Source organism: Zalophus californianus, chromosome 3, assembly GCF_009762305.2.
Source record: "Zalophus californianus isolate mZalCal1 chromosome 3, mZalCal1.pri.v2, whole genome shotgun sequence".
NCBI classification, from domain to species: Eukaryota; Metazoa; Chordata; class Mammalia; order Carnivora; family Otariidae; genus Zalophus; species Zalophus californianus.
Window position 1 is genome coordinate 174,735,698 of NC_045597.1, and position 25,551 is coordinate 174,761,248.

Genomic DNA, 25,551 nt, shown 5'->3' on the forward strand with positions numbered 1-25,551 from the left:
AAATAAGGTGGCCCCTCTAATGCAGCTCAAGGCTACCCTCAATTTTGAGGCCCTTTTCATGCTAAATGAGAATTTCCAGACAGGTGTTATTGAGCAATTCAATTTCAGCTCTGTGCCAGGCATCTGGGGAGTGTAAGATACCATTAGAATAGGTATCTCTTGCCTGTAGGAAATTTAATGGCTGTTGAGTGTGGGTACATGCATGTGTGTTTAAATCTCTCTTACAGCACTGAGAGATCACAAATATATTTCTGTAAGGCCGTAACTCTAGGAAACCCAATTCAATATGAGCAAAATATAAATATTCCTTCTCTTTCATCTATGACACTATGGGGTGAGTAATTTTGTGGGACTGTCCTGTGCATCGGAGGATGTTCAGCAGTATCCCTGACCTCTACCCATAGATGCCAGTAGCTGTGACAACCAAAAATGTTTCCGAACATTGACTTGTGGGAGGGTTACAATCACCCTCTGTTGAGAACCATTGGCTTCACCATTTAAAAAATATTCAGTCATCAAATTCTTATTGATCATCTAGTATATGCCATGCACTTAAATGCTAGAAAAATGATTATGGATAAAACCAGACATAGACCTGTGGTGGCTTTCAGCTTCATCAGGGAGAAAGCCATCAGAAATCTACACAAATCAGTAAATAATTACTTCCCAACAGGGTGCAGGATAATTACATTTTGACATGGTGCAGGATGAGGTTGGAGAGAGAAGCAGAGACCAGACTAGGCTCATGGGCATTGGGAAGCCATGGAAAAATGTTTACATATGTAATGTGACAAGATTAGAGGCTGCTGGGTGGAAGGTGGATTGATGGGGATGTAGAGTGAATAAAGGGAGACTCTAGTGCCAATAGTAGTGGTTCAGGAAAGAGAAATATTTGGATATATTTCAATAATGGATCAGGCCTGGCCAGAAATTGTGTTGATCAGGATGTAGAGATGTGGACAGGAGATACAAACTTGGTAATGGATGGACTGGCTTTGGCTGGTGACAGCAGAAGGTGTAGAAGGTGTGGCTTTTCTGTGTAATATAGCTATCCGGATGCTGGTGCCACTCCCCAGGATAAAGGCAAGGCATGGGGACAGTGATCATCATGCATTTTGGTTTAAAACATTTCAGGTTTGAGATGGCTTTGAGATTTCAAAATAGAGATATTGCATGATTGCTGAGTTCATGGGTGTGGAGCTCCAAGTGGAAGCATGAGCTGGAGATATCCACTGTCTTCAACTTCCCCAGCAAGATTCAACAAGATTCTTCTTCCTCCTTCATACCTTATATTCAGTCCTTTGAAAAACATTTCAGTAGAACTTGGTCATTACTCCCTCTTTCTGTCCCTCCTTCTTTCTCCCCTGCCATCATCCTCATTCAAGAACCAAGCACCTTGGGCGCCTGGTTGGCTCAGTTGGTTAAGCAACTGCCTTAGGCTTAGGTCATGATCCTAGAGTCCCGAGATCGAGTCTCGTATCTGGCTCCCGGCTCAGCAGGGAGTCTGCTTCTCCCTCTAACCCTACCCCCTCTCATGCTCTCTCTCTTTCAAATAAATAAATAAGATCTTAAAAAAAAAAAAAGAACCAAGCACCTTGCACGCATCAGGTTCTTAGCAAAAGTTGGTTGAATAGAAAAGAGAACTAATTCAAGTTCCACTCTTGGCATTTCTGATGTCTATAGGTAAAATGACAAGTCATGTTTTGAAACTTAGATTCCTTGAAAAGCCATCATAAGTGACACTTTCCATTATCCTGTTTCCAGGTGGGTTCTGTTGGAGACTTTGATTCACTCAAAGAGGGAGGAGCTCCAGGAAACAGGCTGCAGCCTTACCTTTTTGTTTCTTGGGACTTTCCTGTACACTCCAGCCTTGTTCCTCTTACAGGCAAGTTCCGTGAAAGCAGAAGTTTAAAAATCGTGTTTGCTGCTCTATGTTCTCGAGGCCTTGAACAATCCTGCCACAGAGCAGGAGCCCAAGAAGGGCCCAGGAACGGTTGAATAAATAAAAAGTCCTTCGATTTTTCTTACTAAATCCTCCCCATTTTGTCCCACCTGTCCAAGGAAGCCTTCCTTGACTTTTTAGATTTTCATTGTTCTTTGTAATTTTCCCATGCTCATGGTCCTTAATAGTGTTCTCAAAGTCAACCAAACCTAAGTGTGTGACACCCTGTTCCATGCCCACATTGCTGTGTAGTGTGCATGAGTCTGATCTCAAGAGGAGGCAGTGTGTCTTGGTTCTTGTCTTGATTGTGCCCTAAGTATCGCTTCTCTGGATTTCAGCTCCTTTATTTTGTAAATAAACTGGTTGGGTTAGGTGATCTCTGACATTATCTGATTTTGCGGCAGGCACCTTGTAGTTAGGGGTTGTATTTTTTATTTCTACCCCATTTTCCATGGATACTGACATACTCCACGGTAGGTGGTCAATAAACATTCATTCATTCTCACTCCTTGGGTATAATGAGGACGGACAGTAAGACACAGAATGACTCAGAATACCACGTAGGAGCATTTCTAGACAGGGAAGGGTCAAAAAGACATTGTCTCCATCGTAGGCCCCATTGCTCCTGAGCCTGCTGACTAAAGCATTTGCAGAGGAACTGGACTCTTTAGTTGGAAAGACATTTTCTGGATGGTCCTGGGGACTGGATAGTATTTCTCTCCCCACTGCCCCGAGTCCATCCCATCCCCAAAGATCCACTCTGCCCATGGGAAGCTGAGGTCACAGGGAATAAGGCAGCCAGACTTGAGAACTGATGAACAAACAAAGAAGAGCCCCCTTTCACCTAGGATTAAGGAGTTTGGTTTCAGACACCCATGCTGAGAAACTCCAGCAGCAGAGAGCCCGGTGTGGGGGGAGACACTCGCATGCCAGTCAGGGCTGGGGTTGTGGGTATTTGGGTTGGCTTCTGGCTTAGGACTCCTGGAGTGAGGACAGAGCAGGGTTGAGCAATGGGCACTGCTGCCCGTCTCTGTTTCTCTTTCCATTTCTGCCCCAGTGTTGCTTGAGCCAAGGGCAATTTAGATAGGGCACAATGCGTTCACTCCTGACCTTTAGTGGACCCGGAGCCAACCTTATTTTGAGAACTGTTTGTGAATCCAGTCTGCTGACTATCTTCTTATCTCTAATTCTGCTCTTTTTCTTTCTTCTTCTTCTTCTTTTTTGCATGATGAAACTGAGGCACAGAGTGGTTACATGAGCTCCTTCAAATAACCCAGCACAGGAGGAACAGAGTTGCCCAATAAAACGATTTCCTCCATACTTTGGCTTCCCTGGTGGGTCTTAGTTTTGTTTCTCTTGATGCAAGGAAATGGATATTTTCTGATATTGCTAAGGGGACATGGAGAGAGAACTGAAGTCCTTGTCTTTTTAGAAGAGGAGCTATCAGCCCTCTCTCTCGGGGCTGAGTGTTATCTTGCCTGAAAACAGGTGGTAAAACAGAATAGTAGTCTTTATCTCCCAGAAGGATGGCCAAAGTGGTACTGTGGGGAAGAGGTTGGAAGACAGCACTCCCAATGGCCCCTCTCTTAGGTTAGGAAGGGGCAGGAGATTTGGGCATCACTGTTTTGAAAGTCAAATCTCTAGTGGAGTCCCATTTCACCTCTCCAATTCAAACTCACTCCATTAATTTTCCTGGTTAGTCCAACAGATGTCTTCCCAGGGCTGGATCTCTCCAGCAGGCCGGGAATTGGGGCTTATTAAGAAGGAAAATGCAAAAGTTGATGACAGTCCTTACACATGTCGATGACTCAGTCTGAATCCCTCTCTAAAACCTAAGTCTCTCCAGATGTTGACCTCAGCTGAGAAGTGGGGACCTTCTACCCTGTTCACATGCACGCCCTGTCTTCTTTGCTCTTGCTCTTGCTGCTGCCACTGCTGTTTGGGCAGGCGAAGGGGGCTCAGGAGCAGGCTATGGGATGAAAAAGCTGCCGAGAGAGGGGTCTCACCAGGGGCAGAGGTTTCTGAGCTCAGGACTCATCTGATGTCTCCAGTAAGGAATAAAGAGAAACCAGAGCCCAAAGTCAAGGAAGGAGGGACCTCAACTCCACTTGCCTCTTTCAGTCCAGTTCTGGGAAACAAGGAAGCATCTTGGTTCTGAGGATGTCTGAGTTCTGCCTGAAGATTTGTTGGGATTCTTTCCCATTTGTCCTTCAGGCTCTTTTCCCATCCTTTTTGACTGCTTTCCCAAACTGTTTTTCTGTAAACGATTTCTGTTTTCCAGGAAGAGAGAGTTTGGGCTGCTAAAAGGTAAGAGACACATCATAAGACCAGTGGCCCTGGGAGGTTCCTCAGGAGTCACCTGGACCCCCTCCTTTTGGCTGCCAAGAGGCTTGTCCAATGGCTGCATCCTGGCAGTGCAAGAGCCACGGTTAGACCCAGAATTGCTGATTCCCATGCCAGAGACTGCCCACTGCTCCTTACTGCCTTCCCTGCTGGAGTAGATATGGCCTTCACTCTCTATCTGTTTGCCTTTTCTCTCTTACATGTGCTGCTAGGATCACAGTGAAGGAATCTAATACTGAAGGAAGATGGAGTACTCGTCAGAGGACATAGTGAGTTCTTAGATGTAGAGTGTGAATTTGGAGGTCTTCTGCACAAGTTTGAAATTCTCGCTTGGAGAGAATTCAAAGTTTTGTTTTTCTTGTTATTTTTGAACTTACAAAAAGTTATTTGAATACATCCATTCCTTTTGTAACTACTAATGATAAGGCCACATGCTGTAATAGTACACAAAGTAAATCCAAATTTTATGCTTCAGAAACCTCCAAATAAAGTTTCTGCATTAACTACTCCCCTGACCCCGCTGACCATATGACGCTGTCTATACCATAGTGAAGAAGAAGCTGTCCCTTGCTGGAATGCACTGGGGATATAGTTCCCTGAAGCCATAAGGCAAAAACAGGGCTGTGGCCTCAGAATAGAAAGGGGGTGTTATGGTATGAAAATATCACACATATTCAATCATTTGTCTTCATGCGGTCTTTAGGAACAAATGTGTTTTATCCATCCACCAACTGGAGTAAGGAACTTTGAGTTGGTAGGGTTGCTAGAGAACAGTTTCATAATAAATAGGTTTGGGGATGAAGGGTAACTTGTTCAAAGTCACAAGTTATAGGCAAACTTAGATCTCAAGCCCAGATCTCCCCATCTCTAGGCCAGGCTTTTTGCCTCTGTGCCATGAGGCACTACTGTTGAGATTTATGGCTTTTTTTTTCCTTTCTTTCTGTGCTCTTTTTCTGCTTTTCTCTTCACCCTTCATGTTCTGTGACCCACATGCCAGGGGTCATTGCCCTCTGCAAATCATCCCACCCACCAAGCACCATCATGTCACTGAGTTTGAGGGTACCTGCCCTGTGAAAGGGAGAAGAGTTGTCACCAAAAGGGGCCAAGGACCAGAGAGACAGACTGTTGCCACAGCCAAGGGTCAATGCCTTTATACTTGATTGTAAGGCATTGTGACCAATGTGTTGGTAGGGTACATTGGCCAGAGGAGACTCTCAGTCTTTCTGGATTGTTTTTAGCATAAATGCCTATTATAACTCTACTGACCAAAGTTAGGTCAAGAGAGAACATCACAATCCAATGATATCTCTTTGGCCTGCTGTGAAGAAACTCCACTTCCTACTCTTAGTGGTGAGCAATAAGGGTGAAGGAGAGAAGAAATGTTGGAAGAACAATTTTACTTTGCCTCTTGTGTATCTTGAAAATTGGAACTGACAAAGAAAGCTTGTCTGACAGAATTGTTGCCTATTTGGTTTCTGCATTGTTCTTTTGGGCAGAATTCTCATGTTTTGAAAAGTAGGTTTAGCTGTAGGTATATTAAAGAAGGAGAAAAAAGTAACTCTTTCACAAATCCTGGAATTCTGTGGTCCAAAACACAGAGCTTTGGTGACACTTTGCCCTTTACACACCCTCTGCTGGGACAGCAGGGATGACTGCCTAGTGAAATCTTCAAAACAAAGTCTTCACTTTCAATATGTCCTCCTTCCCCCCCACCAAAAGACACAGATTCTTTGAGTGTTGCAGTGATCAGATTTTATTGATCAAGAAATTCTCAATGATGGGCAGTCTTATTTTTGTTCTGGGAGGAAATGTGGAGAGTTAATGCCACAGAGGTGCTCTGGAGTTTTGGTAAGGACCGTATCACCATGTGGAAATATTTGTATCCCCTATAGAGCACTGTCCTGCAATAGTACTGGGCAGTTTTTCCATGCTGTAAGGAAGTAAAGACAAAATTGAGGTTATAAAGTTCCATGGTTAGGGTAGGATGGTCTCAGAATGTTCTTCAGGTGGGCACACAAAGTCAACTTGACATTTTCCAGATTTTTCCTTCTGTTACCCTTTTAGCTATGGTTTGGCCTGGCTTACTTGAAACTTCCTGTGATGCCTGTTCCTCATAAGCCATGTCTCTCTGGAACAAGTTACATTATTTGCGGAACCCAGTGAAAGGTGATTATACTGGCCTCTTGTTAAAAGATATGTTCCAGATGATGATAGCAGAGCATAAACCAAGCCTCAGGTCCCCCAAGTACAGGGTTGTTTGTAAGCCTCTGAAGTTCCTTCTTACTTAAGGCACTTCTAGTGGTAAACAGCCAGGTTGAGACATCTCTATCTAATTCATCTTTATAGTCCAGGAGAGCTGGTCATCTTATTCATAATGGGGCCTTGATGAATACTTATAAATGGCTTGCTTCTCACCGAGGCCACACCATGTGCCCGAGAATGAATGAAGTCTCTTCAGTAATGCCTCCATCACCACTTCCTCTCTCCCCTCCTATTACATATCCTCCAACTGCTCCCTTTACTCCTCCTAAATTCCCTCAGGATCACACATTCAAGAACTTGCCAGTTGCTTTCCTCTTCCTCCCCCATGCTCTCCTTGGTGGTTCATTTTTCTATGCTCCTGAAGAAAGTCCTCTGACTCCTAAGGGATGGTAGTTGTTAGAATCCCAACATGGGTTTTCTGGTTATTTACCTGAAAATGGTTTTCTGAGCCTTGAGATGGGGCAGAGGGGGGAGCATTTGAAGTAAACAGGCCACTGTGGCCTTGGACTTCCCCGCTCTGGTATGTCACAAAGTCTATATGAGATCAGCGACCAAACCTACAGGAGAAGGGCTGAGCAGTAGGACCTGAAATGATTTCCTTCAACATTTAGTCAGACTGATTTTCTGGATCCAAGTCTTTCGACCTACTAAACGTGGACAGATTATTTCATCTCTCTGGTATTAAAAATCTTCTTTTAGTTAAAGCCAGAAGGACAGGGACTTAATGGCAATCCTATTATTTTACTAATGAGGAAACTAAATGCCCAGTTGGAAATGACTTCCTTATAGGCTTCAGGAAATTGCTCAAGGACACATAAATACTAAACAGCAGAGGAGGAATTAAATCCGCATCTACTTAATTTAGTGCTTCTGCACAGTGTGTCCTCATGTATTTGCTGCCATGGTAGATAGAGGCAGGGAGTTTAATCACCTAGAGGGTGACATATACTTAATGTTTACCAAGAAGAGAAATAGGGACAAAAGACTTGAATATTAAAACCCAGAGGACACTGACCCAAGTCAGTAATGGGGATAGAGAAGAAGGGGTGGGTTATAAAACACTGAGGTGACTGAAGAGAGGAAGGGAAAGAGCTATGAAGGGAAAGTTTGAATCCTAGACTTCTGTCCTGAGTGAATAACCACCAGTAGATACTAGAACAGCACTACATTTGGACAGAGAGTACTGGTTTTAGTTTTGCACAGATATCTGCTGGACAGACCCAATGTCCACTACTATGTGCTGAGTGGACAAATGAGACATAGGTAACTAGTTCAGAAGAACAATGGGCTGGTGATGTAGAGCTGAGCATTGGCAAAGTAGAATTTTGTGTAGTCGAATCTACAGGGGTAGAAGAGATGGTCTAGGGACAAAATTATGGGATTTGTCATCAATCTTTAGGCATTTCAGGGGAGGCAGATGAGGAAGGAGACAGAGAGCAGAATAAAACTCAGGAAAGAGTGAGATTGCAAAGTAATAGTTCAAACATGGAAGCACCAGATGTGGGGTGCCATAGCACTCACTGGGGACCTGCTGAGTGCCAGGCACTGTGCAGAGCACTGGAGGAACCTCATCTCATTTTTCAGTCCTACCTTATTTGACTCTGTAGAGCATGTGACACTTAGGTTCCTGCAGAGACAGAGTAGAGGGTGTGGTCAGGAGGGCAGTGGATAGAGGAGAGACAGGAGGTGAGGTAGTGAGGAGTGGAGATTGTTTTCAAGCAGAAGAAGGTAAGCCTTTCTCTAGCAACCACCCTCTCCTTTGCTTCACAGCCAAGCTTCTCTAAAGAGGAGGCTTTATTAAACCACTATTGCTCTGACATAGAAAGTTCTTCCAGACTCACTTTACCCATGTGTCCTTCACCCCTACCTAACCTCAACCTCCTCCTTTAGAGATAGATAAGTCTGCAGTTTGAGATGGACATCCAGTCTTGATTCATCCTTATTATTTCACCTTTGTGTCTTCCTTCAGGCACCTTACACTCTGGGGGTACAGAGCCAAGATAATAGCTTGTGCTTGGAACAGTGCCAGGAATATGGTAAGTACTCTAGAGATATTAACCTATTTATGTAATCCTTACATCAACTCTGTGAGGTTGGTACTATTATTGCTGCGTTCCAGGACCAGGGGGTTTGGGTAACTTGTCCAAGACCCTGTAGCTAATAAATGGAGGAGCTGAGTTGTTCTTGTGTAAGAAACTAGAATAATTTCTCATGTAAGACATATTTTACATTTTTTAAAAATATTGAGCACAAAGATAGGCACTCAAGAGATGGTCAGTAAATCCTTGCCAATTGAGAGGTGGATTGCTATTATTTATCAAAACAAAGTTCTTGAATAAAGATATCCTATTCACAAAGTGAAGATTTATTCAGGCATTTGGTGTGTGTGAGAAAGGGGGATCCATGTTGATATGTACCTAGGCTGGTGAGTTCTCAGGCATATTTTAGTCATAATTTGGGATCTCACAAACATGGCTCCATTACTTCCTTTCTGCCCATTCCTCACTCTGACCCATGCCACCATGAATTCATAGGAAAGAGCACAGAAACAAACAAACCCAGAGGCAACCGCAGATCCTCAATACAAATTTGGATGCATAAATCAGTTGTTCTGTCAGACCATCTCTAGGACATAATACCGTTATCATTGACTCCAATCCTTTTAGTTCAAAGATCTGAATCCTATGGGTGTGGAAACAACTGGATTGTTAGTAACTTTTGATGAAAGAGGACGTAGAATAAATTAAACTCAACTTCACAAATGTGTACATAGGTTGTTAAAATATAACTCTATGTCCTTTTCTTTCTTCTCTCTCTTTCTCTCTTTCCAAACTTTGTTACATTCCCTGGGATTAAAACCTTAGGTCTTACATTAAAAGAAGAACAAGAGTACTGTAGAATTCCTTGCCTCCTAGAGTGTTCAAGAGGTAGGAAATTAGAGGGACTGTGAGAGGTGCTTGGATTATCACCTCCCTTGCCCCCACATGAGATGGATCCTCTTGGAGAGGGTGAACCATGGTTCAGGAAGTGTGCTTGAAACCAGGCTTTAAAGGAAAAGAGGAGATGACTTATGTCTTGGGGCCTCCCAGCCAGTCTTTGCTTTCTGGCACCACCCAACAACCATCCAAGTGTGTTCCTGCACTCTTCCCTCTCTTTTATTGTCCATGTTGAGTCTTCCTTCATGATGCTGACATTTTCATGCGCTGGGGTGGCAGCCCTTGACCAATCCTTGTTACTTGTGGATTATATAATTACTGAAGCTACTTGAATCTCTGTTTTCATGTCAACTGTTGTCCAAATAAACTTCCTAAAGCAAGGCTAATCATATCACTCTTGTTCAAAACGCTTGGGAAACTCTTTACTGCCCTACGACGTTTCATATCTGCCCTCTCAACCTCAACCTTGCTTTCTAGCCATGTCTTCTGTTCTCACCCTCAGGGAACCTCTGCTGTTCCAGCTAAGTTGGGTTATTTGAAATGTAGAAATGTACAGGTGTTCATGGGAAATTCAGTGTCTTAGTTGAACTGTTATATTTTAGCATCTTTACTTATTAAATTCTTATATGTCCTTCAAAACTCAAAGCAAGGTCCCAAATTGTATAATTATTTCTTTAATGAAGTCTTCACCTTTTGGGTACATTTTACATCATTTACCAGATTCTGTCCAGAATTTTTTTGTATACATATCTTCTCTTCCCAGACATTGATCTTTTTGAGGTTGAAGCTGTATCTCTGTGAGGCTCTGGGGGATAGGGCAGGGGTAGTAGATTACCAAGATATGTTGGACTAGAGCTTTGAACTCCACATTGTTGGGGCTGGGGAGGGGCAGGAGGGAGAGATTACAAAGGGTCACAGGGAAACTTTTGGGACTGGAGGATATGCTTATTATCTTGATTTGTGTAGATGTATTTATGGGTGTATACCTATGTCAAAACTTATCAAATTGTACATGTGCAGTTTATTGTATGTCAATTATACCTCAATACATTCATTTAAAAATGTCCATATTATTCAAATCCTTGTTAAAAAAGCTCTTTCTAGAAATAAGATGATGGGACCAGGAATGCATACCTAAATGTGCCAGCCAATAAAGGCTTTGAAGATACTGGGTCTGAAAGGCCAGGACAATTTTACTTGGTTTGTATCCTCCAGGGTGGCTTGTATGGGCTATACTGATGGGCAGCCAGCTGATTCTAGCAGTCCTAATAGGAACTTTCTTGATTTTGTCCAAATGTCTCAGTACTCCCCAACCACCCAACCAAGGTCTTCTGTTGATTTTCAGCCATTGTGACAAGGCATCACCAATCATCAGGTCCTTTTACCCGGAGCTCCCATGTCATGGCCACTTGTCTCTGTATATAAAGGGAGTGATGAGGATGCTGCTTTGGATGAATGGACCTGGGGTGGGGAAAGGGGGCAGCAGACAGAGGCTGTCGTGGCAACAAGATCTCTGCTGCTGGCCAGAATTGGGAAATGTAAGAAGATGGTGAATTACTATAGATGTAAGTGTTCAGTATGCCATCTGACGGATTTACTACAGAAAAAAAAATCAAAGAAGTTATGCCAGAAAAAGAACAGGAAGACAAGGTATTGATGACATTTTCTGATTACATAAGGGGACTCTCAAACCTGAGGAACTGTCATCCTAGCTTGCAGGTGTTCCAAAATGTCATGCCTTTATCAGAGCAAATCTCTCCATTTGCCTTCCAGAGACTGTCTCCAACTCTTTCCTGGCCTCCCAGCTTCCTGCAAAACCCCAGCTCTCCCCCACTCTCCCACTAGTCCTGCAAAAAACCAGACTTTCTGCATTCCTTACTTGCCTTTTTTATGCTAGAGCCTCCCTCGTATCTTTCCATTCAGTAGAGAGGTTGACATAACCCCTGGACCTACTTTTTTTAGGTGGGTTTCTCAAACCCTTTGGCCTTATGTCTCATGAAATCTGAGAAATTGAGCTTAGAAGCTCCCTATATAAAAAAAATACATGGGTTTCCTGAGTGTAAATCTTATGTTTTTTCATTCTTGTTTCCTTAGTCGGCAGCATAAGCCAATGCTCTGGTTGAAGACACTGCTTGACATCATGTTTTTCCATGTCATGTTTTCTCCCATGGCCAGCAAAAAGAAAAGCCTCTTTTGGTCCAGGCCCAAGACCACCATGATCATCTTTGATTTTACATCTCTGCCCCAGGGTCTCTAAGTAAAATCTCTCTCCTTTCACTGACGAATGTGTTTTGTGTGTTTTTGTTTAGCTGAAGAGTGGCCTGTGGTAACCTGGAGTACCCCCGCCTTTTTTCATGTTAACTGGAGAAATGGGGTATAATAGGTAAAGGGATAATCAAGTGAGTCAGAGGGAAATATGGAGTTCCTGTTTAAGAGGCTCGCTAATGAAATGTATGATTGGGTTTTGGCTTGGGATAGGTTGAGATGCTTTCTGGATATGAAAAGAACTTAATGTGGTTTGATAGAATGATAGACCTTTTAAGCTGGCTGGGCTGGGGTACAGCCACCAGAAAACCCATAAACAGATCATCAGCTTATACTTCCAGCTTCATTTGTTGGTAATTAGTAATGAAGATGCCCATTTTTCTAAAAACAAGTTCAGGTCACATCAACACGCAGCCCAGGAATTGTAAACATGAGGAAGGGCCTAGAATGGCATATGTGTATTTGGAACTTTTTAAAGGACGACATCCTCAAGCTTCTTCTCATAGTGTACTCTAGATACAATGCAGTCTTGGGACGCTTGGGGTCAAATAATTCTGATAAGCTATGTGGAAAACCTTGTATAATTCCTATAAAGTACCACATCATCTCCTACCCTCAACACAGTACCCTTAAATTGAAAAAGTTCTGCAATCTTTAAAAATCATATGCCAGCCAGACCAAGTTGATTTATAAGCTTGAGGCCTCAAAACCCAATTCTCCTATCTTCTTTGCAACCTGAAATAATGTTATATCACTAGATATAACATGTGGTAACATGTTAGTTATAACATTAGATAGCAGTATACCTTGCAGTGGTACCCCACAGTAATATAACTAAGTATATTTTGCAGTGGTGCCCTGTAGTAATATGCCATAGCTCTGTCTTGTGGTGGTACCCTGTCGTAATGCTTTACTATATCTTGTAATAATGTGCAGTAGTCACATGTTTGGCATACACTGGTGTAGTCTTGGAGAGAAGGCAAAAGCAAAGGAGGTCAGTAGCCTTTCCTGATTCATCCTTGTGCCAGATTCACCATTTTCGCCAGATTTACATAAAACCTGGCCTTGTCCACATGCATGTGTTACTGAAGAGCTTATAGTCTAGAGTCAAAGTAGCAGCGCAGGGAGACCTGCCTACCAGGTGCCCCAAGACTGAAATTAAGTGCGAGATCTTTGAATCTTTGTGTCTAAGGCATTAAATATTTATTGATGAAAGTCCTGTATGAAGTAAAAAATCATGACCCAAGTTACACCTACAGCCACTTTTGTGAGTTATGTCAGGTGATAAGGCTACTTGAGGGGGGACCTTGGAAGTAAAAGGCCGGATAGTACGCGTTGTAGTCTTTGTAGGCAAAAGCAGCCACAGTAAGTGAGTGGTCATATGGCCACATTCCAACAAGACTTTATCTGGAGCTTGTGCTATTATTTCGCTTATCTTGTAACAATGATCTCAATTCTACAACTGAAACACACTGAGTAAACACACTGAATGACTAACTTGAAAAATCACTGAAAGGCAGAGGTAATGGAGTGTTCTTTCTACTCTCACAGTCCCCTGGACTAAAGCCCCCCGGGGCCTCATCCAGGCTCTGCCTGGGCCAAGAACTTCTTTCTTTGGGTCTTGTCTAAGTGTCAACTTTACTTTTCCTTTTCTAAACCCTTTGTGATAGTTATCCTTTCTATTCATGGGCCTTCACTTCTTTCTGGATGTCATCATGCAATGGGCCATCTTTTTACTTGTCTTGGTGGTAGTCTCAGGCTTCTTGTAAAAGAGGTAATTTTGGGGGTTGGGGGTAGCAGTAGGGGAGTGGGGCTAGGGCACAGAACCTCCTAGTCTTAAACCAGATGTTCCTCAGTTAGGTAAGCCTGTGACAGGAAGAAGAAAGCCAACTAGCTATTCCCAGGGTCAGGACATTGTGTGAAGCAACAGGGTCATAATGCTACATAAAGTCATCATTATCCTTATACCTCATAATAGCAGATGTTGAAACTGGCCCCAAATTGAAGTTCATAAGTTTATGAATTTGGATTCATTTTGCCTGTCTGTAACTCAGTTCCTAAAGTCTTTCTCCATTCTTTCTGTTTTTTCAAAATTTAAAAATTTTAAAGTTGTCTGTTACTATGCCATCTGATGTCTTTTTAAATACATTCTCCAACTACAGTAGATTATCTTACTCCCATGATGTACATCCACCTGACGGCTTAGGAGCCAACTATAGTCCTGCAGATGTGTTTTGACCATGTAGGCCAACACGGGGTGAGCAAAAAACATTTGAACTGGTTGCCACCACTGAAGTCAGCAACTTTCATATACAATCTGGATTTTTGACTTCTTTGTTGCTTTTAAAATTTGTCTAGCAACACTGCATCCCAGTTGACTAGAGTTCAGAAGTACTTTTTAGAGGGGGCATGCACTCTTTAGCATTATCTCTGCAAACCTCTACTTGTTTCACTTATATTAATATTACTGGCCTGAGCCCTGAAGACATTGACTTTGTAACCTATATCCTAAATCTTTGGAATTTACCACTACTGACACTGTTGGTTCCACTTCTCTCTTGCCCACATTTATCAAATAGTCCAGGGGCCAGTTTGGTGTTGTAAACAGGGGAGCCAAGGGAAAGAATCTGGGATTGAATCAGGACAGCTTGCTCTCCTTTTCCTATTCAGATCCCAGGGACCACACATTATTAGGGCCACTTCATTCCTGGCCTCAGAATCCCTACTTGTTCCTAAAGAACAGTTTGAAATCCATGAAGAAAAAGGAGAAGAGAGCCAGATGTCTGTCTAGATGTGCCTTGGGTTCCGTATTGGGAATGAGAGACTCATAACAAAGCAGAGTCCCCCCATCCCTGACACTCAGCACTACATTTTGGTGGGTATAACTCTGTGGTCTCTAAAACAGTCTCCTTGCAAACAGCTGGAGCAGCCAGGTAATTGTGTTAGGCAGAGCAAATGCCTGCAATAGGTCCTAGCCTCAGGAGTCTTTTCCAGGGTCCTGAATGCCTGCCCGGCAGGGACTCTGACTTCTGCATCTTTGGCGTTTGACAGTAATAATGGCAGCACTGATGATGATGTTGTGACAGGATAGTTCATTGAATTATTAGTCCGTGTGTATCCTCTTAGCGTCTCCTCTCCCTTGCCTGAATCAGTCAGCCACATTTTCCTTTTGTTTCCTTACTTTGGCTGGGGGACGAAACAAAAGCTCTTTGAAGATAGCTTCCTTCCTGAGTTTTGAGACCTAAAAATCTGTGCTCAAGAAAGTATTACATTTTGGGAGTGACTTGACTTTAGTCGCCCTCCAGTAGAGCCTGAGATAAGGACCTGAGTGCAGGTTTTATATTATGAAGTATATTCTAGGAAGCAGGAATGGGGGAATAGGGTGAGTGGACCTGGGAAGGGGGAATATAGAGTTTGTTACTGAACTGATTACTGTCCTGGGCAACTGAGGGAAAAACTACGTGAAATGAACCTTAGAAATGTCTCCCCCCACCATGCTGGGAGGCTGGGGCCTTTATCCATTCACTTTCATCTCCTACTAGTTGAAAACTTCCTTTGGGGAATGTTAACTGCTCCCTTCCCGGGCTGCCTGCTGTCTTTGGTATGTGGGAATACTTGCTCCCTCTTATTCTGTTCTCTGTTTTTTAGGGCTTCAGCCAAAAATGAGCCAGAAAAGGCATCATTTTAACATTTAACATTGTGTCTATGTGACTGATCTATTTATATTTATCTATCTCTGCATTTTATATACACATATATATAATTTCTGCATTATATCCTGCACTATAGGATCTGCATAATACTCTGTTATTTGGATCTCCATAAACTTAAATTAACCAACATCCTATATTTAGTACATTTCTAATTATTTGCTTTTATGCAAAAATGCATACAAAATATACATATTTATTCAGTATTGTTTGAATTTTCTTAGGCTACAGCTATAGAAGTGAAGTTACAGAGTCAAAGAGGACGACATCCTTAAGATTCTTAATACATTTTTTTTTCCAAATTGTTTTTCTGAGAGGTTTCATTGACTTATCCTCCCAACAGCAGTGTCAGAGAGCATTTATGGTGAACTTTGGCAACGACCGGGAATGGGTAGCCAAGGGAGTTTGTAAAATCTTATTGCTTAAAGAACTTTTAGCGCAGTAGAGATGTCTACTTATTTAGGATAGGTTAGGGAGTTATTCTACTAAAATAGAAAAGGGATGGATGATACTTACTCTGCATTCCCCAACTTCTCTATTCCAAAAATGCTTTTTTTTCTTTTTTATTATATTGGCTGAAAAGAGCACATGCCCACTGATGGGCACACATTAAATACAGAGAACAGATTCTTAGCAAAGAGTCCTAAAACTAATCTTTTAGTTTTCAAAGGTGCCATCACTTGCTCCATCTTATTTTCTGTTGGTCCATGTAATAAATGAATTGCCAGGTATTCTCTGTTCAAATTTCCATGACCATGTGGAAAAGGATAAACCAGATACATGTTAGGATTCTTGGAATTTCAATATATATTACCAAACGTTTTGAGGAAAGTCCAATAAGGAAAAGGCTCAAGCTACTGATCATCAGGATTGGGAAGGACTTGATTTTTCTTTGTTTCTTCTGTTTCCCATGAGTTGACTGGTAATCAAAGAAAGAGATAAAAAATGGGGGTCAAGGGAAGAGGGAAAACAAAGATCTAGATAAGTTGGATTTCAGTTCAGCCCTTGGATTAGTGAGCAGGGGCCGTATTGCTCCATCAGAACTCAGGTGAACAATGAATTGCAGCCATATCTATGTTTTTTCCAATGCCTCCTCTGTCTTCATGTTTGACCTCCTTGCCTTTCTTATCTTACAGGCTCAGGGCACATTCACATCTGTCACCAACAAGAAATGGGCTTGGGTGTCACCGGAAACAAGGAGAACAGAATCTAAGGATTCTCAAGCCCGGAAAAGACTCTGACTTCCCCATTTTCTCTGAGGCTTCACGCTAGATCTTTTAAAGTTCTCAACAGGGATGATTGGTTACGTTCCTGAAAGAACTTGGTAAACAGCTGATTTTCAACCCTTGTAGGTCCCCACCAGTGTCTGGGCCATTCCTCCAGAACACCAGGGGGAGCTGTTGTGCTGCCCTTTCCCAGCACCAAAATGGTCCCTCAGCGGAGTGTGGCTATAGACATAATGTGTACGCAAACCGTCAGGACCCAAGTACCTAGGATATACCAGTCATAGAGAGCAGAATACTTGAAACTGGGACAGTCCCAGAGTTTCCAGAACTATGGTGGCCAATGTCCATGGAGGGAAATGTAGTTCCTATCACATCTGTAAGCTGCGACCTCCTCAGACTTCCCCCTTTCACCGTGTTTTGATTCTTGATGAGGTTTGCGGATAAAACAAGTGAAAAACGAATCCATCCTAAAGTAATAAAGAGCATCTTGGAAGGAAGAGATGTAGACAGAAACATCACTGCCACCATATGGCTTACATTCCATGCCTGCCAGTTCCTAAAATGTCTGATTAGTGGATATTTTCCAAGGGCCTAGACCTGGGGCCGAAACAGTAGGTACTCAATAAATACTTGCTGAATGGAGGAATGACTCCAGTTTCAGGGCTGGTCTTGCCACTCTCTGAGCACTTGGTCCCTCTGGGATTCAGGCCCCTCATCTGGGAAGTAGTGGGTGGGAGGAGAAAGTGCGATTCCACTAGCTAATCACCGGGGTCTGCCTTATTTGGGATGTTCTGTAGTTTCCATAGGCAAGGACCTGGTTAGGTAAGTGTCTTAGGTAGGGTTCTTCTTTACTGTCTCCCAGAATAAACTGACCCCATACATGAAAGAGAAACAGTCCCATTCTTGAGCACAATATCAGAGTATGCCCACGTTGAAACAAAACAAAAGCTCTCTTTTTCAGTTTTGGCTCTGCCTCTGTTGCCCCTGGAACTCATGATTCTAATGCCTGTAGGGGGATACACTGAATCCTCTCCGCAAGGCAGCCCCCAGTTTGGTGTGGCCAGCGCTCCTCCCTGTTTGCTTTCGGTTGCTCTGTATGCTCCCTGTTCCCGTGGGCGTCCCATAGCGGTGCTGCTCCACACGGACAGTCCCTCTCAGGAGCAGCTGGTGTTCCAGTTTCCGGTTTTTCCAACACTTGCAGAAATAGGCCCACTCTTCCCCCTCAGAAATGCCATCATCTCTTGGCCGACGCTCCCTTCTCAGGGCTCTGGGTCCCAGCGCCACGGGGCCCTTCCTCCAGCAGAGCATTAGCCCCTTTGAGAGGGCTGAAGTTTAGCCCTGGGGGTGTCTTCCTCCAGGCCTTCAAGTTTTCATCATTCTAGTATTCCCTTTTGTTCCCTCAGACTGAAAGACTTAGCTGCTTCTAATAATTGCTACCTCTTTGCTACTTTAGTATGCCTCTTCACCTTTTCTGTTCTTAGTACTAAGTTAATTATTCTTTAAATTCTCTCCGTGAAGATAACACATGTGTTTTCTGTCGACCAAGTCTAGATCCTGACTGATAGATGTCCTATAACAGGGGAGACAGAGGTCATCCCATGAGCCCATAAAACCCCAGGCATGTCAGGCTGTCTACCTGTGTGCAGGTGAAGTGGCTCCCGCAGGCCAAAGGGGGTCCCCCAAAGGAGAATGGAGGCCAGTACAAAGCACTAGGGAAGAAAATGCACACCAGAGCTGGAAAAGCATGCAACGAACCAGTAAAAGGGATTCGAAGGGAACTGCCCAGAGCCCCAGTGGTTTCCGCTCTGTGGACATAGAAAAATCCAGCTTACCGCACACAGAGGCTTAGGGGCCAGATGTGTGATTTGGGACACAAGCTGGTGTCCCGGGAGCTCGGGGAAGGGCAACATCAGTCAAGTCAGGGAGGATCAGAACATCTCTTGGAGAGATAGACATAGAGAGGGGGACAGTGCTTTCCAGGCTGGAGAACCAGTGACAGGAATGGTCAAGGCAAATCCACGGACACGGACTCTACTTCAGGGAAGCCTCATACATGAGGCCAAGGAACTTGCTTCTGTATGTTGGCATCATATCACAATGTCATCCTCAAAAATCATACATGACTCAGGCATGGTCCACACCACCCAGCAGGTCCCGGGAGCAAGTTGGGGTGAAACAAAAAGATGTGCTTGCTGAAAGAAGGGACCAGTCTTCCCTGTACTAGCTTTAGATGGACCTGGGATGGCACCCTGTCTGCTGGCCCCTCCTGGAAGGGACATCCGACAGTCGATGCAATTGATGCTAGGATGTCACACAGCAGGAGGCTTGTGATGTGTGGTCTGGAGAACATGTCCCTTCAGATTTCCACTGCATGTCGTCTTGATTTCCTTAGCTAAACACCGAAGCAATTGGAAACACCTTGTCCAAATGACTCTGGATCTTTCTCAGACCTGGTCAGGGGCAGTGTTCTTAATCTTCACATATAACAGATCTTCCAGGATGGTCCCAAGGGCAAATGCATTGGTTTGGGAGTGTGGTCACAGTGGCCTTGTACCACACTGTCAAAAGGCACAGGTCCCCCTCTCAAGAAGCTTGTGGTTAGCAGGTGAAGCCACCTTGTCTTATCACTCAGTGCTTTCACCTAGATGCACACGGCTACCACTCCAGGCACAGGAGTGGTCCCAATATCCTTCCTTGGTCTTGGTGGGTCACAGGGAAAGAGAAGGAAATAGGCAAATGAAGTGTGTATGGTGGTGGTAGGGGGCTGGCTTGGAGAAGCAGGGTTGTTCAGCTGCCCATCAGTCATGACTGGGCCCAGCAGGCGTGCTGCCTTGGGAGGAAGCAGGCTTGGAGAACCAGCCTTGACCCTGTACCACCTTCTCTGGGGCTTCCTGATTTCCCGTCTGGCTGGAGAGAGAGAGCACCAGGGAGGCTGCAGAACCACCGTGGAGAAGTGAGGCTCCCTTTGTTAGTCTGTTCCAAACCCCACTCGAGACGGACAGTGTTCAGGCCCAGCTGCACATCTGTCCTTGACTGCTTAGCTATGAAGTGTGGAACTACAGTGAGGGAGGGTCAGTTGGCGGAAGAGAAGTTCCAAGGGGGGAGCAGAAGAACATGAGGGGCAGGGCAGAAGAGGAGGAGGGAAGAAAGGCTCCCAGAGGACAGAGGCAAAGTAGTGGGGACACTTGGAGGAAGGAAGGAGAGAGAAAGGCCTTGCAGGGGGGCATCTCTGCCTCCGGGGGGCAAAGGGCTGGGGTGGGTTGGGCACCTGGGGCCGTTGGGGGTGAGGAGGTGGCTGGAGGGAGAGGCTGCCCATAGGAGGCCTGGGTTGCCCCGGGGACCCCGGAATCCCTCCAGGCTGGTGGAAGAGCACGACCTGCCTGCCCGCCCGGCGCTACCGGGTGCAGCGTCCCTTCCCAGCGGGCACACTCACAAGCCAGCTGTTGGTCTTTTTTCTCTTGCCTGTTTAGCTTCCCCCCTCCCAGCTTCCAGTTCTCAGAACTCACTCCCATTGGATTCCAGGAAGTGGCTGGTGCAACTCTGTAACCAAATCCCCTCGAATCCCTTTGTATACTGTGTATGCCCCTCTGCCCCTCCGCCCTGTCCTTCACGGCTGGGTCTGGGTCAGGTTACAGAGAACTCGGGATCAGCGGGCGGCAGGCCTGGGACTGTCGGGACCTCAGAGCCTCAGAGCAATCCCCGCCCACCGCCAGCAGGCCGCCCTCCTAGACTAGCCCAGCCCTGCAGACCTCGCCCGGACGTCACACCCGCCTCCCAGATGCTGGTGGGCCGCTGTGCCTTCAGCCCGTTCTCCCGGGGGGAGGGGTGTCACCAGGCCTGTCCCTGGTCCCTCTCTCCCTCCATTGGTCCTGGGTCCAGGCACAGCTCATTTCCTCCAGCCAGTCCTTTTCTAGGGATTGCAGGCTCTGCAGGAGGTGGTCAGAGGACACGTTTTCACTGTCCTCAGAAGAACTGTTGTCCACCCAGGGCTGAGGGCTGGTTTCCTTTTCCTGCATCTTTGTTGTCCAGCTCCTTCCTCCTCTCTGTGGAGGGTACTTTTGACCAAATCTTACCTGAGAGGTGGGGCGGCAGGTCAGGGGTTAGCAAGTTTTTTCTGTAAAGGAAAAGTTGGTGAATATTTTAGGCTTTGTGGGGCCACATATGTTTCTGGTACATATGCCTTTCCTTCCCGCACCGCCCCCCCCACCCCCGGCCACCAGCTCTTTAAAAATGTCAACCAAAAAAAAAAAAAAAAAGAAAAAGAAATTCCTAGTTAAAAGGCTGTACAAAAATATGCCATGGCCAGATTCGGCCATAGTTTGTTGACCCCTGGGCTAGATGTTCTCTCAGGCTGTTACCTGTTTAAAATATCTTAAAAACTAGTTCTGGGCCTAGATTGAGCTGTGCTGAGCCCTAATTCTGCAGAGGGTCATCCTGAGATTGTTGACAAAGGGTGCCACAATCTAATAAGTTTGGGAAACAGATCCCTTGCTACAAGGACTTCACAGAGCATTTACTCAGTGGAACCATGTCTCTCCCAAACCAGACTTCGGGAGATTCCAGTGTGTTTGTCTGTAGCACTCTGGCTTTAAGGAAAATTGCTGGTGTTCTGTGAAATACCCTTGGAGAAACATTTTTCTATATGGATCTTCTCCCAGCTCTGCTTTGACTTTGAAGGATCTACTTTTCATCTGGAGTTCGAACCCTCTCCCCAGCAGCAAGTGGCATGAACACCAGGAGGATACATCTGTTCACTGAGCAGCCTCTTCTGGCCAGGAAGAAGGGGGAGCAGGGGATTGGGCAGTGGGAAGAGGTCTGGAACCTTGTGCTTTGGAGGTGAGGAGGGGCCCAAGAGCCTAAGATGAGGCAGCAGTCCCCTCGAGAGTGGGATAGAGGGTCTCTCCTATTCCCCAGGTGGGGGGCTTGGAGAGCTCATTCATGATAGCCCATTGGAGCAGTGAGATCCTCCCCAGCCCCTACACCACCCATGTGGGCACATGCAGTTAGATCAGTCAGATGACATCCCCAAGGACCACCTTGCTGTAAGGGAGAGTGCATGTTCAAGTCTCAGAGACCTGGGCTCTGTTCTCTGTTCCACTAAGAATTAGCTATGCAATGTCGGGCAAATCTTTTCCTCTTGGGATCTCAGCTTTTCTCCCCTGCAGCTCTAGGAGATGTTCCTTCGGCCAGCTTCATGACTTGTTGGTGATGTTCGAATAAAGAAAGCCCGTGTGTCTGGCAGGATACCTGCAGAATGGAAGGGATTGTCCCCGAGCCACCTTTGTGTGGTGACCCACAGACCCAAAGAATGCCAGCCCACATAATGGTCTGTGGTCACTGCCCATCTCTGCCCTGTGGGCACTGAAGCTCTGAATTATAGCCCACATTCTCGGAGTTCCCTTCCAGATTTCAGGCAGGAGGTCCAGTGGGAACAGCATTAGAGAGAGAGGTGAAAATATGGTTTGATGAGGAAGAGCAGGTAGTCCTATGCCCTGTGGCAATCATCTGAAAGCAAGAATGGGGATGGGTTGGAGGGTGCCTGGCTGCAGAAACATCACTCACGTGGGCAGTCTGTGGAGATTTGCAAGGTCTCGGTGTGAGTGCTAGAGATCTTGCTAGCAGTCCAGAGGGCAGAACTTGGGTTGCCAGGTTTCCCCTCTGTGATTCAGATCAAGGTTGGGACCAGGGCAGCAGGTGGCTTCTGGTATAGACTGGGTGACAGTGGCTGGGGCAGCATCTGTCAGCCCCCTGGGGAAGATGACACAGACAAGGTCCTATTGTGCTCGGCACCAAAGTGAGGAGAGGGCCCCAGGTAGAAGGTGGTGAGATGAGACATTAAAAAGTTGATCAAACACCTTCATCACCAGAACGAATATTTTGCTCAAACCTTAAATCCAGGGAAGAAGGACACAGAGAGGTGACAAGTGGGGGGGGGGGGAACCTGAAAACAAATAACATCTTCAGATGGGCACTTGGCAGTTTGGTCATGAGTGGACAAGTGGTGTGGGAGCTGAGTGCAGAAAGGAAACACCACCAACCTAGAATTCTGTATCCAGCAAAATTATCCTTCAAAAGGAAGAAGAAGTAAAGACTAGACATTCTTAGACAAACAAGAACAGAAGGAGTTTGTCCCCAGGTGGCCTGCCTTGCAAGAAATGTTAAAAGTTCTTCAGAGAGAAGGAAAATTATATGGGTCAGAAACTCAGAGCTATATAAAGAAAAGAAGCCAAAAAACTTTTTATAATAATAATAAAGAAAAGAAGCATTAGAGCATTAGAGAAGGAGTAAATGGAGACAAAGTCAATCTTTTATTTTTATTATTCTTAATTGATCTACCAGAGAGCAGTTTGTTCAAAATTATAGGACCCACAATGTATTCAGTAATTATGGTTTATGAATAAGCAAAATGAGTGACAGTAATGTTGTAAGGGATTGTAGGAGGAATTGAGAATATTCTGTTATTATTATGAGGCATCCCCACCTGCTTCTTACAATGTTCAGGTGAATGAAGAGAAGGAGGCTGGCCCCTGGCAAATGTGCAGGTGAAGCTAGGCCTTCCTTTCTCTTTCAGGGCCCTGGAATACTCCAGTGCGGGAAGGAGCTTGCCTGAACGTGGCTTAGTCACATTACAAATGGGGAAGGTGAGGCCCACAGCTCATTTATGGTAACACCTCAGTGTGATAGATTATGGGGAGAGAGATGGCCGTCCTTCCCCGTTAGCGGCTTTTTTAGGTGCAGGGTGTCCTGTGATCTTTGTCTTCCAAGAGTAGTGAGGGAGGTGGGTGAGGGAGATGGACTTGAGGACGTTCACAACACTTCTTTGAAGTGTGGTCCTTGGACTGGCAACATCAGTCACTTGGAAACTTGGACATTCAAGTTCCCAGTCCCTCCCCAGCCTACTGAATCAAGACCTCCCCAGCCACCTGTGTTTTAAGAAGCCCTCTAGGTAACTCTGATATTCCCTGGAGATGGAGGGCCATTGGCCTAAGGTGTTCAGGTGGCGCATGGAGGGAAAACCAGCATCCCCATCTTGACTGGAAACCGCTGGAGACCCACAGAGGGGCCGCAATGGAGGAGCTTGAGAGGACTTTCTCTGTTCTTCCCTGCCCTCTGCATCAGCTACAGTGTTCCTTAGGTCTCCTTCCCACCGGGCACATCCCATAGTCACCCCTCTGGGCTTGAAGCCTTATCTGCTGGTCCCAGATAAAAAGTGAATTGGCCTAATCAGTCTGACTCGACTGACTGGCTCCAGGGAGGTCTGCTGGTGGTGCCACCGCCAGAAATGGAGCAGCTCACGTGGCTGACCCCCCTCCCCGCACACCATGGGCCCCCTCGCCACCGCCATCTCTCTTCCAGGAAACACAGGGCCTGGGCTGGGCTCTACCTCCTTCCCAAACAGGCCCCAGCAACTTTATTCCCCAGAGAGATAAGGGTGACTATCTAGGGTTTCTGTGAAAATCGTGGTGGCAAAAGCCTCTCTGTCAAGGTCAGGCTGTCTTATGGGTGACTGCTGGGGGAGAGAGAGGAACTGGGCTGACATTATCTCAGCCACAGAGCAAAACAATGTGTCTTTGTAGCTTTCACCAGTATTGCAAGATTACTAACATTTTGAATTTCTGCTAATTCTCTGCCTTTATTGAGGAAATGGACCATCTTTGAAGCCACTGCTTTGCTTATTATTATAATGTGCGGTTAAGTAAAGTGATAGGGCAGGTTCTCCCCACATTGCAAAGAGCTGGAAATCTGTTGACTCTCCTCAGGCACTGAGTAAGTCCTTAGCCTGAGCAGGGACCCAAAGCCCCATTCTTGGTATTGTGGCAGAAACCAGGGCTAATGCCCATGAAGGCCCCATCTGCGAGGGAGGTCGGCTGATGGACCAGATGTCTTCCCAGATGTTCCTCCCAGGCTCAGCCTGTGTGGCATAATGGCTCAACTAAAGGGATTTTTAATCCTGGGGAAAATGGTTGTCATTCAGGGCTGGCTCAAAATTTGGCAAAGTCTGCTGTGAGTGAGACCAAGAAGTAGGGCCAAAAGCAAAGAGGGGTTTCCATGAGATCCTGGGTTGCTGCTCCAAAGCGAGGTGGGGCTGTGGCTGGGAGCCAGGGGATGGGCAGGGGCTGTTAGACTGCATAGAGGCTGACTGTGCTCAGCTGGGGCATCCCTGCTCTCCTGCTTCTCCTTCCTGGGCCTGAGTTTTCTCCTGTTCCAGAACTTCCTGCTCCAGAACTGGGAGGTAGATGGACCCGAGTATGTGAGGAGGAACATCTGGTCAGCTGCCAAATTCATGCCAAAGGCTGTTAAATACTATTATTTCTTAATTGCTACATTACTATTTACTCACTGTTGCTGAGGGAGATGAGTTTAGGAGGTAGCTGGATGTCTGGGGGGAACAGAGGCAAACCCTGGAGTCCTGGGTGTGTTGGAAAGGTGTTTTTCTTTCTAGCTTTCAGATCAGTCTTCTTATGCAGAGCCTCAGTGGAGCAGAAAGGTCTTCTGTGGTTGAGACAGGGAGGGGCTTGAAGCCCCATCCCCTCAGCTCCTCCTCTGCCTCTCCCAGTGACTTCTAAGGCACCTTGGAGGATGCTGGGGTTCCATGGAACACAGTTTAGAAACCCTTGGGGAAGCCTAATTAATTCCACATGTTACTGGTGAAGTGAAGGCCTGTGTCTCAGGATGAGCGCTCAGGTGGCTCCAATTGCTCCCTCAAGAGTCTGGCCAAGAACAAGGAGTTGAGAAGCCTATTTATTTGCCAAGCGAGGCTGGCTGCTCCACAGCCCAGGGGTGGGCCTTGCTCCTAGAAGGACAGAGGTGGGAGCTCCTCCCTAAGGCAGGTCCCACCAGTGGCTGTGGATCCATTTCCAGTGGGG

The 25,551-nt window shown here is 45.6% G+C and overlaps 1 long non-coding RNA gene across 5 annotated transcripts; it reads left to right on the forward strand.

The window, feature by feature from the left end:
* The first annotated feature begins 117 nt into the window (after window positions 1-117).
* LOC113919216 lies at window positions 118-11,764 on the forward strand. 5 transcript variants are annotated; one of them, XR_003518893.1, is made up of 6 exons: window positions 118-132; window positions 4,224-4,249; window positions 4,498-4,554; window positions 8,517-8,583; window positions 10,829-11,133; window positions 11,578-11,764. It is a non-coding gene; the product is annotated as an uncharacterized LOC113919216 (long non-coding RNA). The 5 variants fall into 5 exon arrangements; XR_003518894.1 differs by lacking the exons at window positions 118-132; window positions 4,224-4,249; window positions 4,498-4,554 and adding an exon at window positions 7,123-7,225 and having other exon boundaries at window positions 10,787-11,133; XR_003518891.2 differs by lacking the exons at window positions 118-132; window positions 4,224-4,249; window positions 4,498-4,554 and adding an exon at window positions 7,127-7,225.
* Window positions 11,765-25,551: the final 13,787 nt, after the last annotated feature.